At 45.7% G+C, this 17,202-nt stretch overlaps 1 protein-coding gene across 2 annotated transcripts in view; it reads right to left on the reverse strand.

The window, feature by feature from the left end:
• UBE4B (ubiquitination factor E4B) overlaps positions 1 to 17,202 on the reverse strand; it is a 91,772-nt gene that overhangs the window by 72,976 nt on the left and 1,594 nt on the right. The gene's annotated exons all lie outside the window — the stretch shown is intronic.

Here is a 17,202-nt window from a genome sequence, read left to right on the forward strand (position 1 = left end):
TGAGAATGACAATTATCTATTTTTTAAAAGGCTAAGTGACCAACTGGCCATCTGTCCATCCGATCATCTGATTGACCAGCCAGTGTACATGACGTGTACTGGCAATTTAAAAATAAACGTTGGCCCTGACTGGTTTGGCCTGGTGGATAGAGCATCGGCCTACAGACTCAAGGGTCCCAGGTTTGATTCCGGTAAAGGGCATGTACCTTGGTTGCGGGCACATCCCCAGTAGGTGTGTAGGAGACAGCTGATCCATGTTTCTCTCTCATCAATGTTTCTAACTATCTGTCTTCTCCCTTCCTCTCTGTAAAAAAAAAAATCAATAAAGTATATCACAAATAAATAAATAAAATAAAAATAAACCTTGACTCGCACATGTGTGATACATATAACGCTCCTGTCAGCGCCAATCACATGTATGTTTTGATCTGTCATTGTTGTTCGTGAATTTGGTTGTTGGCATTCTGAAGCTCAAAGAAAGTGCATGTCTGAAGACCAACTACTGGCACAAAAGATTGCAGCCTAACATCACCGAAGCTGAAGCATTAACAGAATCTGCGGAAGGAGAGACTGTTCTGATTCCAAGAATTGATTTGTCCCCGCCTGACACTGGCCTCCCATTTAAATTAATTGGAAGACAGTTTCCAGAGATGCGAGCATTTGCGATGACTATTAATAAATCACAAGGACAAACTCCAGACAGAGTAGGAATATTCCCATCTGAACCGGTTTTCGGACACAGACAGTAATAAGTTGCTTTCTCTCAAGTTCGAAAAGTGTGTAATATTAGAGTTAAAGTTGTAAATACTTCATTGCAAGGGAAATTAGTCAAGCACTCTGAAAGTGTTTTTACTCTTAATGTGGTACACAGGGAGATATTAGAATAAGTTTAACCAATTTATCAGTCATTGTTTTTATCAATGTTTTTATGTCCTGTCTTTGTTGTTATACAATGTTGTTACTGATTACTTACTAATCAATTTGTATGTTATTTTCATATACATTTTACTAATTTTCTTTCATCTCTGACACTTCTTTATAGAGAAATGGCAAAAAGTGATATTAAAATATTTCTTCTAATTAATTTCCTTTCAATGTGCATAAATTCATGCACTGGGCCACTAGTATGAGTATAATATAAATCAAATCACACCCAACTTTTTATGTTCTGTTAGATTAGGAAGGTTGCTAGATATTTTTAAATTTTGCATTACTTTCCATTTCCCTCTCAGAAATTTCCTCATTGACATCCATATATACAGAATGTCTCCATCTCTAAGATTAAATGTATGTTTTTTTTAAATTAGTAAACTGCACAGGATTATTTTTGGTCAATCATAATACCTGACTGGCTATCACAGATAAGTATTTATAGAAAAATACTAATACTATAGAAAACTAGCCATTGGTTAACATTTTAAAAATATGTATATATTTTTTTTATTTCAGAGAGGAAGGGAAAGGGTGAGAGGAATAGAAACATCAATGATGAGAGAGAATCACTGATCAGCTGGCTCCTGCATGCCCCACAATGGCATGTGTCCTGACTGGGAATCAAACCGTGACCTCCATAGATTGATGCTCAACCACTGAGCCACACTGACAGGGCTGGATAACACTTTTAAATTCTAAACCCAACATGAGCTATAGTTTTAAACACAATTCATACTTCATGAATGATTACACTGTAAGAATATTACCAAAATGTATTACCCTTGATAAAATACAAAAGAAATTTTACGGAGATTAGAGAAAAAAGATGTACAAAATGCAAAAGATAATATGGAAGTAAATGCCTGTATGTCAAAACTCTTGATTTTAAGAAAAAATAGAAAAGAAAGGAAAAATAAAAAAGCTCCAGATTTTTAAAAAAGTGAATCTATTTGATAAAGTTAATGAACCAAAGATTCGATATCACATATGCAAAGAAACCTGTTAAAATTTTCAAGAAATTCTATTAATGACATGGCATTACAGTCAGACACACACTCATATTTTCTCCATAAAAAACAGGAAGAATCTCTCAAGCTTCTGCTCGGTTTTCTACCATCTTGGGTTCTAGTGGAACTCTACCCAGTCATGCCCACTTGCACAGGGAAAGCCAGGGGCGAGCAGGCCCAGCTGCAGAATCCCGGGGCCTGGAGCCAATGAGATGCAGAGCCTCTCGCTCCAAATGTGTTCGGACTCGCAGACAGCGACCGCGAGCGTGAAAGCAAGTGCGGGCACTGGTGAGTCCAGGCCACTTGCCCGGGAGGCTGGTCCCAACGACAAGTACAGACACAGGGTCTGACCACGGAAAGCCCCTGACCTGACGTGTCTACAGGTGAGTGGCAGAGGCCAGGTGCTCCGTATGACTTGCTTGGAAATCCTAGCAATTCGGTTTCCAAAAAGGTCCATGAGCAAAGTGCTGCCGCATCTAGTCAGAAAATTCAATTCGTTCAATTACCAGGACTATTCCACATCTGGAATCTATCCCAAACACTGACAGGAAGCGAAGAAACAATGTGCATTGAATTGTCTCCTAATGTTTCATCAGAAAGCAAATTAAGTGAAGGCGGACACTTCTCAATACTAGGACCCCAAAGACCCCTCTTTCCCCCGCCTGACCACTGTCTTCAAAGAAATGGACAAGAAGCTAACGCTATGGCAGCTGGGAAGCAATGACACACCATTCCAGCATGTCCCCACCCGGCACCCGGCCCCAGCCCCGCAGGAGGACAATCCGTTCCAAAGGCCAAGTGAGTGATGGGATTGGAGCAGAGGAGTCACCGGAGTTACCTGCTCTGCGGTGTGTTTTTCCTGGGGCTCCTCGGGTCCCACTGTCCACTTCCCTTCCTTTCAGACCTCCTCCTTCCACCTTCACCCAGAGTAGATCCCGGCCCCTGATCACTCCAGGTCTTAGAAAATGGGAGAGTGACCGGTGCTGACAGTGTGGCTTCATTCGGAAGGCGGCCCCGGGGCGGGAAGAGACCTCAGGAAGTAAAGGGGAGAGAGAGGATCCAACACCTTCCACACAAGCCGGGGCATCTGCCTTCATGCTCTTGGCATGATTACATGCAAAGGGTTTCTTAAATGTTATGTGGGCACCAACTGAAATTCTAATTGCGTACAGTTCACTCTTCCTCGGGAAGGACAGCTGATCAGTCCCGGGAACCCACTCTGCCAGGCAGTGCATCTTAGGGTTCACTGCCACTCGGTAATTATCTGTACATCAAAGCCCTGAGACAATATTGGAAACCCCACTTTACAAGTAAGGAAACCGGGCTCAGAAAGGCTGTCAGTGGTTGGCAAACTCATTAGTCAACAGAGCCAAATACCAAACTTCATGATTGAAATTTCTTTCGAGAGCCGAGAACCGACTTCTGCGCATGGGTCACGAAGTTTCCATCGCCCTGTACGTGCGCGCCCACACGTGGTATTTTGTGGGAGAGCCACACTCCAGGGGCCAAAGAGCCGCCCGTGGCTCTCGAGCCGCACTTTGCCGAACACTGGGTTAAATATTTTGCCCAGGGTCATTCCACTGGTTGGTTGAAATAAAACCCAGCCATAGCTGACGATGAATTACAACTGTGACTTAGGTTTCTTTCAAGTGCCTACTTCAATTTAATGCAACTTAAATGTAGCGGTGACAAGAGAATCTACTGCAACATAAAAATTAAGAGTCACATGAAGACACACTGTAGCCAACGCAGGCCATTTAACAAATATCTTCTGAGGGTCATTCTGTGCCAAGCCCTGTGCTTTTTTTTTTTTTTTTTTAATACATTTTATTGATTTTTTTACAGAGAGGAAGGGAGAGGGACAGAGAGTTAGAAACATTGATGAGAGAGAAACATCGATCAGCTGCCTCCTGCACACCCCCCACTGGGGATGTGCCTGCAACCAAGGTACACGCCCTTGACCGGAATCGAACCCGGGACCCTTGAGTCCCAAGGCCTACGCTCTATCCACTGAGCCAAACCGGTTTCGGCGAGCCCTGTGCTTTTTATTCAGAGATGGGTACTAAAAAGAAACAGTGACGACCAGCCAGGAGCTTATACTCCAGGGGGAAATATGCGAGCAAACAGACAACCCAGTGCAGTGTGGTCAGTACCGGGCGAAGCAATTTTACACCTTTTTCTGCTCTTCCTACTTCTCCCGCCTTCTCCTCCTTCAGCTTCTGCTGCCTCTCAAAATGGTTAGGAGAGTCTGGGGTCACACCATTGGCTGACCCTCATAATTCCAAAACCTACACACCAATCAGAGGTTTTTCACCATCTTCCTTTTCTCTCAAGGGTTCTAATATTTTTACAACCAATTTCAAAAGAATACCTGTGGCCTGGCTTGGTGGCTCACTGGTTGGAGTGTCCTCCTGTATACACAAGACTGCAGGTTCAATCCCCGTCAGGGCACATTCGGGAGGCAAGTTACTGATGTTTCTCTCCCATATCAGTGTTTCTCTCTCCCTCCGTTTCTCCTTTCTTCCCTCCCTCCCTTTCTCTAAACATATTTTTGGGCAGGATTTTTTTTTTAAGCTTTTTAAAAAATATATATTTTATTTATTTTTTACAGAGAGGAAGGGAGATAGTTAGAAACATCGATGAGAGAGAAACATCGATAAACTGCTTCCTGCACTCCTCCCCACACTGGGGATGTGCCCTTGACCACAATCGAACCCAGGACCCTTGAGTCCGCAGGCCAATGCTCTATCCACTGAGCCAAACCGGTTTCGGCGGGCAGGATTTTTTTTAAATAATTCTTTATTGTTGAAATTATTACATGTCTCCCTTTTTTCCCCACTGACCCCCTCTAGCCCACCTCCACCCTGAGAAGATTTTTTAGAAGTACAAAGTGGTTGTTACAGAATAGTCATGGGGATATAAAGTACAGTATAAGGAATATAGTCAATAATCTATAATAATAAAAGGGTAATATGCTAATCAGATCGGACGTCATTTTGGATGTCCTTCCGGACAAAGCTGGAGCCAGAGGGAAGCTCAAGTCCCAGGTGCCTGCGGGCGGCCCGAGGAGAGCTAGCCGGGTCCCAGGTGCCTGCGGGCGGCTGGAGGGAAGCCAGCTGGTCCCGGATGCCAGAGGGAAGCCATTCCGGTCCGGCCCCTGCGGGTGGCTGAAGGGGAGCCAGCCCAGGTCCTGGGTGCCTGCGAGTGGCTGGAGGGAAGCAAGCCTGGGTCCCAGGTGCCAGAGGGAAGCCGGAGGGGGGCGGACCTATTTATGCATGAATTTTGGGCATCAGGCCTCTAGTATTCTAATAACTATGTATGGTGTCAGGTGGATGCGAGATTTATCGGGATGATCACTTAGTAAGTTATATAATGTCTAATCACTGAAACGAATATTGTATGTCAACTGTAACTGAAAAATTAAAAAATAATTTAAATAAAGGGTTAAAAAGTAAGCCTCTATCTTATTTAAGTTGTTATTCTGTTGGAGCTCCCGATCTTAATAGAATTTCTGTGGCAAAGGCTTAGGGACCAGCACAGGGACAGACACTGCAGGAGGAAGGCTGGTGACCCTGGTTAGGCCACAATGAAACGTTCGGTAAAACCGGTGACACCTTAGAGAACAGCCTGCATGCCAACACGCCTGTCATTCCAGGGAAACTGGTTGAGTGGTTCAGAATTTAAGTGCTTATGGCTTCCTGCCACGTTAAGCAAGAAGTCCCACAAGAATGAGACATTCAAGCGGCACTAGCTGATCTGCAGGCAGGATGAGGGAACACAGATGTGCCTGAGGCATGTGCATGGTCTCAGTCTCCGTTTACTCAGAGCTTAGCAATCCGGGCTCGCAGGGGTGAAGGCCGCTGCCGTCAGCAGCCAGAGGGAGCAAGCTGCAGAGCCTGCTCAGCCCGCAGGGGACATCCTCCAGGGACCTGCTCCCGGAAAACAGACCCGAAGACCTTCCAGAGGCAAGGGACAGGGAATTCCCGCCCGACAGCAGCCCAGGGCTGCTGACCAGGCTGCCAGGAGCCCACGCAGCCTGGCAGGAGCTGACAACGGCTATGGACCAGCTAGGAGTCTGCATACCCACTCTTTCCTCTTCCAACTGGGAGTTCCTATTTCCATCTTCCTAACCTACTCCACCACACTGCATTGGGGGAGGGGGGCAGCAGATAACTTGTATTTTATTTTTTAATATATTTTTATTGATTTCAGAGAGGAAGGGAGAGGGAGCGAGAGAGAAACATCAATGACGAAAGAGAATCATTGATCTGCTGCCTCCTGCACGCCCCGCACTGGGGATCAAGCCTGCAACCCGGGCATGTGCCCAACCAGGAATTGAACTGTGACCTCCTGGTTCATAGGTCGATGGTTAACCACTGAGCAACAGCAGCCAGGCAGATAACTTGAATTTTAATCTAAAGATTCCTGGACTGTAAGGAGTGAGACAAAAATAGGTTTAGAGTTGCAAGGTCACAAAACACAGAGTTTATCCCTGTATTATTATTTATTAATTACTGCATTACAACTGTAAACCTACTTCTGCCCACCCTGTGTACCACCCGGAGATTCCGGGCTCTGAAGGTGACTGAGGGTTGTCCCCTTCGGGAAGGGGCAGAGTGTGTTTCCCCCATTTGGGGAGAAAGAAAGGGCTGGACTGTCCTCCCCTTCCTGCATGAGGGAACGTGGAGCTGAACATATGGTTACCCAGTCAAAGGGCACTCGCCTCCTGGCAGCAGCCGTGGCCACGTGACTCCGGGTCTGGCCGCTGGGAGGTGAGCAGAGTGATCAGAGCCACTGCAGGCTGTGCCACCGAAGCGAAGGAGCATGGCTTCTCCTTCCCCTCCCGCTCTCCCGGCCGGCAGAACGCAGACAGGCAGGGCCCAAGAGAGGGAAGCCATATGTCAGGAGAGGTGGTACAGACAGAAGGCGCCGGGCCCCTGCTGGGCATGGAGCTGCCACCGCCCGCCTCCTGCCTGCCGCCTGCCCAGGCTTCTGTTTGGAGGGAAATCAGCGGTGTAGGCAGCTACCACTGCATGACTCTCCGCTGCCATGGTCCGCCCGGTGAGAGTTCAACTCTCCCGGCCATTCTCAACTCCTCCTCCGCAGCCCAGACCCACCCATCACCCAGTCCTATTGGCTCTGCCCACAAAATGGCTGCCCATCCGCTATCAGCCTTTCTCCCCTCTCCACCACTGGCCTGGTCCTCTAACGGCTCCTAAGCGTTCTCTCTGCTTTCACTCTTTCCCCTTTATTTAGTCTCTTCACAGCCGCCAGAGGATTCTTCTAAAACATAACTCAGAATGTAATCCCCATGGCAGCAGGGATGGCTGCCGGTGTTGTTCATGGGGAGCTGTGTCACCCTGTGCAGCTGAACGTACAATTCGGAATGCGTGTGTCACCGCTGTCCCCTGGCCAGTGGTGGTTACACCACTAAAGAAGCGTCCCCACTGCAAAGACGCTGAAATGTGAAAATGGGTCTAGAACAATGCTGTGTGTACATTGTTTCATCAAATATAAGATGTCACTGACTGTGAGCTGCCCCGTTCTTTTTTTGCACCGAGAAAAAAATCCTGCCTATTAAACTACAACAAGATGCCTTACCAACAGACCCACACAGAGCAGCGATCATTTCACCAGCCTCCCACTGCTCTGAAACTGCTTTCTTTTTTTTTTTATTTTTTTGCTTGTTTTGTTGTTGTTGTTTTTCTTTGTGGTTGTTGTTAATCCTCACCGGAGAATATTGTTTCCACTGATTTTTAAAAAAATATTTTATTGATTTTTTTTACAGAGAGGAAGAGAGAGGGACAGAGAGTTAGAAACATCAATGAGAGAGAGACATCGATCAGCTGCCTCCTGCACACCCCCTACTGGGGATGGGCCCGCAACCAAGGTACATGCCCCTGACCGGAATCGAACCCGGGACCTTTCAGTCCGCAGGCCGATGCTCCATCCACTGAGCCACACCGGTTTCGGCTGTTTCCATTGATTTTGACAGAGTGGAAGGGAGGGGAGAAATAGAAAGAGAGAAACATCAATGTGAAGAGACACTGATTTGACTGCTCCAGCACTTGCCCTGAGTGGGGATCGAGCCTGCAACCAAAGTACATGCCCTTGATTGGAATTAACCCAAGACCCTTCAGTCCGCAGGCCAATGCTTGCTCCACTGAGCCAAACCGGCTGGGGCTGAAATTCCCTTCTGAGGAATGTGGAGTGTCTTTGACTTTCAGCTGATTGTCTGGGTGTGAAAGGTAATCCTTCTAATTGCATGTTCAATTGCAAACTGTGGCACAGCTTCACAGGCCTGTGGGTGTCTGCCCGTCTAAAGCTCCCTAGTGCACGTGGCTGTCGCTTTGCAATGGAAGATGACACTGCAGTCATTCCTCCAATAGCAAACAGTGGTGGTTCTTCACTAACATCAGGTGGGCTCCCTATTAGCTGCCCTTCCTCTCCTCACACAAAGTAGCATTTGCTTTCATTGCTGATCCAAGTGTAATCTGTTTACACTGAAAATGAGACACAGGTGGCCTCAGCTGAGGGGGCGATCACATGAACAGGTATAGCCAGGTTCGCACATAAACAGGAAATGACACCTGTGACACCACCGCCCCCTGGCCAGTGGTGATGACACCACTAGAAGACGCGTCCCCATTTCAAAGATGCTGAAATGTGAAAAGGAGGAGGGAGGGGTTCAGAGCTGACTGAAACCCGGGTACAAGAGCTCAGTAAATTTTGCTACAAAATAATGAATAATTTCCTCCTCTGCCCCGTGCCCCTGAGAAGCAGGCTCCACCCACCTCCCTCCAAGCACATGGCTGTTCCCGGAGATCGGGATGCAGCCCTGGTCGCTGCTCTTCCCCCATCGGGCCCTCTGGCGAAGGAAAATCCCACTCAAAAGCCACCTCCCCAAACTTCGGACACTCACAGGCCTCAGGCCCACTGCTCTCCCTCTCTTCAGCCTCCTCATCCTCCTCACACACATCCTGGACACATCCAGGTATGCAGGATGCTTTCCTGGCTCCTCTGCCCGGATGAGGCTCCCGGCAAGCAGGGCCGGGTGATGTCTGGCACGCGGTGAGCAGCAGATGCCCTCCATGAGGGGAAGACTCTCCGCCTGGACTCGCCGTGAGGCCTGGAGAGAAAATGCACTCACGGAGCAAAGCCCTGAGACCATAGGTCCTGGTCAGAGCCTTTCTCTCTCCTCCCCCCACAGATAGAGGGCATTTGATGGGCCCCACACTTAGCAATAGCCAGGCTTCCACTGCCCATCTCAAAAGAAACAATAAATGCTGCCCTAGCCGGTTTGGCTCAGTGAATAGAGCATCAGCCCTTAGACCACATGTGTCAAACCCAAGGCCCGCAGGCCAAATCCAGCCCGCCAGGCCTTGCAATGTGGCCCGCACCGCGCTGTCATCACTGCACTCCGCTGTCAGTTTATGACATTGTCAGTTTATGACTGTTCAGTAAACCATTCGGCCCGCGATTTAGGCTGGATTTTAGATTTTGGCCCCTTCTCTGATTGAGTTCGACACCCCTACCTTAGACTGAGGGGTCCCGGGTTCGATTCCAGTCAACTCAGGCACATACCTAAATTGCAGCTCAATCCCCGGCCCTGGTCGGAGTGTATGCGGGAGGCAACCAATCGATATGTCTTCCTCACATCGATGTTTCTCTCTCTGTGTGTGTGTCTCTCCCCCTCCCTCCCACCCTCTATAAAAATCAGTGGAAAAATATCCTTGTGTGAAGATTAACAACAACAAAAATTGCTGTAAACAGTAAAACTTGCTCGGGTTGTTTTGCAGGTAGTTTAGTAAAGGGATTAAGAACTCTTCTTGAGCGGAAACTGGTTTGGCTCAGCGGTAGAGCGTCAGTCTGCGGACTGAAAGGTCCCAGGTTCGATTCCGGTCAAGGACTTGTACATTGGTTGCAGGCACATCCCCAGTAGGGGGTGTGCAAGAGGCAGCTGGTTGATGTTTCTCTCTCATCGATGTTTCTAGCTCTCTATCTCTCTCCCTCCCTCTCCGTAAAAAATCAATAAAATATATATATATTTTTAAAAGAACTCTTCTTGGGTTAGCATCCAGGTTCTACTGCTTATTAGTCACGTGCCTTTCGGTTAATTAATAATTTCTATTAGCCTCAGTCTTCTTATCTTTAGAGTGGGGATAATAATACCAGCCTGCTGAGCAAATTAAGTGCTTAGCACACATTAAGAGCTCAATAGATGTCGGCTGATAGCACTATCATTCCCGTCTCTTGGCCAAAATGAACAAAAGGAGAGAAGGGGCCTGGGAAGCTGCCTGCCACACTCCCCAGGGCTGAAGAGGAATCCTGGTTATAAAGTGGTGGCAGCAGCCATCTAGCTGGGAAAAGCGAGCTTAAGCTCTGAGGTCTGCCATAAAAAAGAAAAGGTCTTAAAGATGGAGATGTTTGCCCTGGCCGGGTGGCTCACTGAGCTGGAATGTCGTCCCACACACCAAAAGGTTGCTGGTTCCATTTCCGATCAGGGCACATACCTAGGTTTCTGGTTCTATCCCCAGTCGGGTTATGTACCAGAGACAACTGATTGAGATTTCTCTTATCTCTCTCTTTCTTTCTCTCTCTCTCTCTCCCTCCCTCCCTCCCTCTCTTTCTCCCTCTCTCTCTCTCAACAAATCCTCAGGTGAGATTAAAAAAATATATATATATGTTTGCCAGGCCAATGTACTTAGTGGTTGAGTGATGAACCATGAACTAAGAGGTCACCGGTTTAATTACCAGTCAAAACACATGTCCCAGATGCAGGCTTGATCCCCAGTAGGCAGCGGATAGATGTTTCTATCTCTCTATCCTCTATCCTTCTCCCTTCCTCTCTCTGAAATCAGTAAAAACATACTTTAAAAAAATTTTAATATATTTTATTGATTTTTTTTACAGAGAGGGATAGAGTTAGAAACACTGATGAGGGAGAATCATAGATCAGCTGCCTCTTGCACACCCCCTACTGGGGATGTGCCCACAACCAAGGTACATGCCCTTGACCGGAATCGAACCTCGGACCTTTCAATCATAGGCCGACACTCTATCCCTTGAGCCAAACCGGTTTTGGCAAAAACATATTGAATTTTTTAAAAAAGATTAAGATATTAGAGTAGAAAAGCCAGAGGAGGGGAATCACCATGTTGGCTCATCTTTCAATGGTCTAAACCAGTGGTCGGCAAACTCATTAGTCATCAGAGCCAAATATCAACAGTACAGCAACTGAAATTTCTTTCTTTCTTTCTTTCTTTTTTTTAAATATATTTTATTGATTTTTTACAGAGAGGAAGGGAGAGAGGTAGAGAGCTAGAAACGTCGATAAGAGAGAAACATCAATCAGCTGCCTCCTGCACACCCCCCACCGGGGATGTGCCCGCAACCAATGTACATGCCCCTGACCGGAATTGAACCTGGGACCTTTCAGTCCACAGACCAACGCTCTACAGCTGAGCCAAAACGGTTTCGGCTGAAATTTCTTTTGAGAGCCAAATTTTTTAAACTTAAACTTATACTTCTTCTAAAGCTAATTCTTCAAAATAGACTTGCCCAGGCTGTGGTGTTTTGTGGAAGAGCCACACTCAAGGAACCAAAGAGCTGCATGTGGCTCGCGAGCCACAGTTTGCCAACCACTGGTCTAAACCAGTGTTTCCCAAACTTCTCTCATGATGAGAATCACCTGGTGGAGTTGTTAAAACACAGATTCCTGAATCCCAATTAAGAAGTGCTAAACTAGGATTTTTGAGAACATATAGGTAAAATTGCATACCTAACTTAGTGCTCTGTATATAACATCTGTATTAGAGCACTAGTTAAGTATACAATTTTACCTATATGTTCCCAAAAATCCTAGTTTAGCACTTCTTAGTTGGGATTCAGGAATCTGTGTTTTAACAACTCCACCAGGTGATTCTCATCATGAGAGAAGTTTGGGAAACACTGGTCTAAACGAACTCACCTGCATCTCCAAAATCTGTTCCTTGTCTGGATTTCCTGGTTCCTTTGCCCCACTCCCACCCCTGCCCACCCATCCTTCTCCAAGCTAGAAACCAAGGACTGATTCTTCTTTACTCCTTCCCCACCTCCGCCCCCTCCATATCAAAGGGACCATGGAGGTGGGCTAGCTTAGAGCCTGGGTGTTTCTGATGAGTGCCTCCTCCACACCCACTGCCGGTGCCTGACTTTGGACCCCACCGCCTCACTGCTCCAGAGCAACAGAGCCTCAAGCCTGCAGCCACCTCCCACCAGGCCACCTCTACCCCCTTGCCATGCTTGAAGGTCCCGCAGAGGCTGCCACAGTCTTACTAACGGAAGCTGAAACTCCTAAGCATTTCTGAAAACCCTCCAAGATCTGGCTCCCCTCTCCCCCAGGGAAAATCCTGTCTGCAGTCCCACCGCTGCTCTCTTCCCTGATCCTGTGTCACAGCCAGTTCCAAAGGCCCTTCCCGGGCAGCTACTGCTCAGCATGAACCTCGTTTTTTTTCTTGAAAGTCTCCACCAACACACGGCCCCACCAGGGTCCCTTAATGTCTTCAGTAGTAATGCGCACCTGGCACTGCTATTGCGGGATTCCTATCTATCTATCTATCTATCTATCATCTATCTATCATCTATCTACCTACCTACCTACCTACCTATCTCCCTATCTCCATCTCTTCCCCATCCACTTGTTAAATTGTAAGAAAAAGGAGTATCTTTCTTCTAACCTACCTAACACATTGCTGGGATTACACAGCATCTTTTTTTAAAAATATATTTTTTTTACTGATTTCACAAAGGAAAGAAGAGAGAGATAGAAACATCAATGATAAAAGAGAATCTCTGATCGCTGCCTCCTGCATGCCTATACTGGGGATCAAGCCCACAACCTGCACATGTGCCCTGACCGGGAATCAAACCATGACCTTCTAGCTCACAGGGTGACGCTCAACCACTGAGCTACGCTGGCCAGGCCACAGCATCTTTAAAATATATATATTTTTTAAATGATTTTTTACAGAGAGGAAGAGAGAGGGATAGAGAGCTAGAAACATCGATGAGAGAGAAACATCAACCAGGTGCCTCCTATACACCTCCTACTGAGTATGTACCCACAACCAAGGTACATGCCCTTGACCAGAATCAAACCTGGGACCCTTCAGTCCGCAGGCCAATGCTCTATCCACTGAGCCAAACCAGTTAGGGCCCATAGCATCTTTTTAAAAAATGTTTGTTGAATGAACAATACTGGAGGGGCGTGATGAAAGTCAGTACAAGAAAGACTATTAAATTGGATTGTATCATGCATTCTATAGAAAAACTGTGCAGATCATGCATGTTAGGATATACTTTATAATAAAAGCCTAATATGTGAATCAACCAAAAGGTGGAATGACTGGTCACTATGACAAGCACTGACCACCAGGGGGCAGACACTCAACTCAGGAGCTGCCCCCAGCCCACAGACCCCAGACCAGCCAAAGCAGGTACCAGCAGGGGCCCCCCAATTGTCCCACCAGCCTCCCCACAGAGGCAAGCAGGCGGCACCAGGCTGGCGAAGGCAGGTGCCAGTGGGGGCCCTGCTGGTCGCCCCACAGATTGGCCCTGATTGCTGGACAGGTGTAGGGACCCTACCTGTGCTTGAATTTCATGCACTGGGCCTCTAGTTTATATAGAAGTTGTGATGTATTTATAGCCAGTTGTTAAGCAATAAAATGTAATAAAAAGAGCTTTTAGATTAGGAACGCTGGGTTTGAACTCCAACTCTAAGCCGGGTCACTATGGACAAATTATTTAATCTAAACCTCTATTGCCACACCAATAAAATAAGGGAAAGTGAAGGACCTCCTTGATTGCAGTCTTTATCAAATGAGACAATGGTGGCAAAGAGGCTGGCACAGAGCAGGCCTCTAAGCTGTTAACAAATGTTAGTCCCTGAATGTCGAATCTCCGAGGAAAGCCTGGGAAGAGATCAACTAAAGAACTTTATGTGTAAATGCATAACCCATGGACACAGACAATAGGGTGGTGAAGGCCTGGATGTGCTAGAAAGAGGTCAATGTAATACTTGCAACAATAGAGGTATTTTTTAAGTATCAGTCCCTAACCCTAGCTGTTTGGGCTCAGTGGACAGAGCATCAACCTGCGGAATGAAGGGTCCTGGGTTCGATTTCAGACAAGGGCACATGCCTAGGTTGTGAACTCCACCCCTAGCAGGGGGAGTGCAAGAGGCAGCTGATCAATGATTCTCTCACATCATTGTTTCTTTCTCTTGCCTCTCCCTTCCTCTCTGAAATCAATCTCTCTCTCTCTCTCTCTCTCTCTCTCTCTCTCTCTCTCTCTCTCTATATATATATATATATATATATATATATATATATATTTCTTTTTAATGTCAGTCCTGTTCCACTTAGTGTGACTAAAAATTCAAGGTCCTGTGGACGAAAGGGGCCACATGCTACCCTGACAAGCTCAGGGAAGGCCCACATGGCGGTCTTGCAAACTCAAGGACCTTGGGTGACCACGAAGGATGGTCTGAAATTAAACTTTAACTAAGGGCAGTTATGGTGGGTAGTCACCTTCTAGGCCAGTATCTTCCCTGACAAGGTCAATTTTTACCTGGATTGAGCTTACTGTCGGTTTGCCTCTACAATAACATATCATTGAAATGTCAAGGTAACTTGTAATTTCCCTTTTTTTCTGGACCCCTCAGGGTACAACCAAATGATTTCAGGTGCCAGGACAGATACCACAAATTCCTTCCTTGTTGTCGTTATCATGTTAATTATTGACTGTTAACTGTCCTGTACCCACCTAAGTAATGTGTCTATCATTTTACTTTTTATCCAATCCCAGAGGTTTACCCTCTTTGCTTTCTCCCACCTCCCTAATCTATCACCAATAGATTTCCTGTAACCCACCTATGTTTCCTCCTTTGAAAAGTATAAAATTAGGTTAAAAAAAAAAAAAAAAAAAACACCAAAAAACAAAACACGCCATTCTCCAGAGCATTATCCCAATCTGTTGAGATTCTGCTTCCCAGCAATTGTTGACAATTTAGCTCAAATAAACCCACAAAAATTCTTTCCGGGCTCATAGTCTACATTTGAGAGGGAAGACTTCACACTCCTCTTCAACCTTGACCACACCCTAAACCCCAGCCAGCCATCTTGAAGATGAACCAGGTCATAAAGATTTAACAAAAGAAAAAGAAAAAAAAGTGAATCATTTCAATGCAATCTCATCCCCACAGTTTAAAATACCTGCCCTACTCACAGCACCTGTCTGGTATATGAAAACAGCACCTGAGCAGGCGCAGAATGAGTATAATGTAAATAATGACCCTTTGGAATGTAGGCGCATGAGCAGGATGAACTGAGTCACAGATCTGCGCTGCAGAGCAATGAATTCCCTGCCGTGAGCTATACATAGAAAGAGCATCGATGAAGTTAAGGCAGTACTCTGCTTAGAAGAAAAGTACAGGAACTCAAGGTGATCTAGGAGAGACCAAAAAGTGCCAGGATGTAAAGTCTTCTAGAGCAGTGTTTCCCAACCTTCTCTCATGATGAGAATCACCTGGTGGAGTTGTTAAAACACAGATTCCTGAATCCCAACTAAGAAGTGCTAAACTAGAATTTTTGGGAACATATAGGTAAAATTGTATACTTAACTAGTGCTCTAAGACAGATGTTATATACAGAGCACTAAGTTAGGTATGCAATTTTACCTATATGTTCTCAAAAATTCTAGTTTAGCACTTCTTAGTTGGGATTCAGGAATCTGTGTTTTAACAACTCCACCAGGTGATTCTCATCATGAGAGAAGGTTGGGAAACACTGCTCTAGAGCTACCAGTGTGGTTAGAACAGGCTCTATTTTTCGTGGATGCTATCCTCAGACATTTTCACTTTTTTATAAAAAGATGAAACTCTGCCTTGCCTGACTCCCTATTTTAAACTGAAAGGTCACTGTCTTGCTTGATTTCACCCTGAGATATATGTTTGAGTTTTTAATAACATAAGTGTATTATTTTCTAACTAAATGAATGCCACCTACCCTGTCTGCGACAAAAGTTCCCACCAATAGAGTCACAATGCAAAGGCAAAAGCTTTGGAAATATCTGTTGACAACTGCTCACCTAATCCCAGAATTAAAGGAAATGGATTTAAGGAGCCGGGACACACACACACACACACACACACACACACACACACACCTTAAGAAGATTTTTTCAAAAATAAATTGTTCTAGGTCTGCTGAGGGTAAAATTACCAGGTATTTGACTACCCCTTTGTGTTCAGGACAACTCATTTGCTGAACATCATTTTATATTGATCTTATATTCGTGACTTAAGATGTTCCCATGAGTTTAATATTCTATTGATCTTGATAAGATGTTTTTCTATCTCGTCCACCACCACTACATTTGTCCTTATATGGACACAAAAAACTTAAGACCTTCCTCAAGGACTGGATAAAGTGAAGAGCCACAGTTCAAATATACAGAATCTTTAACTGGTCTGGATGCTTTATAGGTTTGAAAACAATTGCTTGGTGAAAACTCAAGTATGTAAAAACTTGTAAACCAGAGACAACTTAGAGAATGTCAAGGGGGGAAAAAAGTAAAGGACTTTCAAAAAACACAGAATGTCTTCAGAGAAACTACCATTAGAATTAATAGTAAAGAGAAAAAAAGGAGGAGGACACTTAAAAACTACCTAAAACCAAGTGCCTCTAAGGGTAACTCATAGCTCCTGCCTGAATAAAAGAAACTGTTCAACAGTTTTCTCATTTAAGATCACGTTCCTGATGTATTTGAGACCCGAGGGTCAGTAACGCGGAAAGGGCAATCCTGACTTTGCAAAAACGTATCCCGATCAACAAAATTATTTGCTTCCTTTCCTACCTGACCCTTAACCCACCACTTGCATGCCCCATCCCTAGAGGATTTTCGTTACAAAGTAAATAGAGGGTGGAGCAAGAGGAGGCTTACAGGTTCATATGGAAAATAAGACAATATTTAACAAATAACAATACAGAAATAAACTGTGTTTTCTGTACTCAAAGCTGTAAACCTCCTTTTGCTCCACCCTGGACGCTGACACTCTGTAGCTAACACTGAAGCATAGGAGTGTTAAGAGTACAACCAACAGGATGGATGGCTACTTTCCCAATACTCTGGGGAAGTTCTGCATGAACCAGTGGAAGAAACGAGGTAGATGGAAGAGAGGGAGGCCAGCTGGGGTCCTGGGAAGGAAGCTCCCAATTTGTGA

This window comes from Pipistrellus hanaki (assembly GCF_964339955.1).
Source record: "Pipistrellus hanaki genome assembly, chromosome: 2".
Classification (NCBI taxonomy): domain Eukaryota; kingdom Metazoa; phylum Chordata; class Mammalia; order Chiroptera; family Vespertilionidae; genus Pipistrellus; species Pipistrellus hanaki.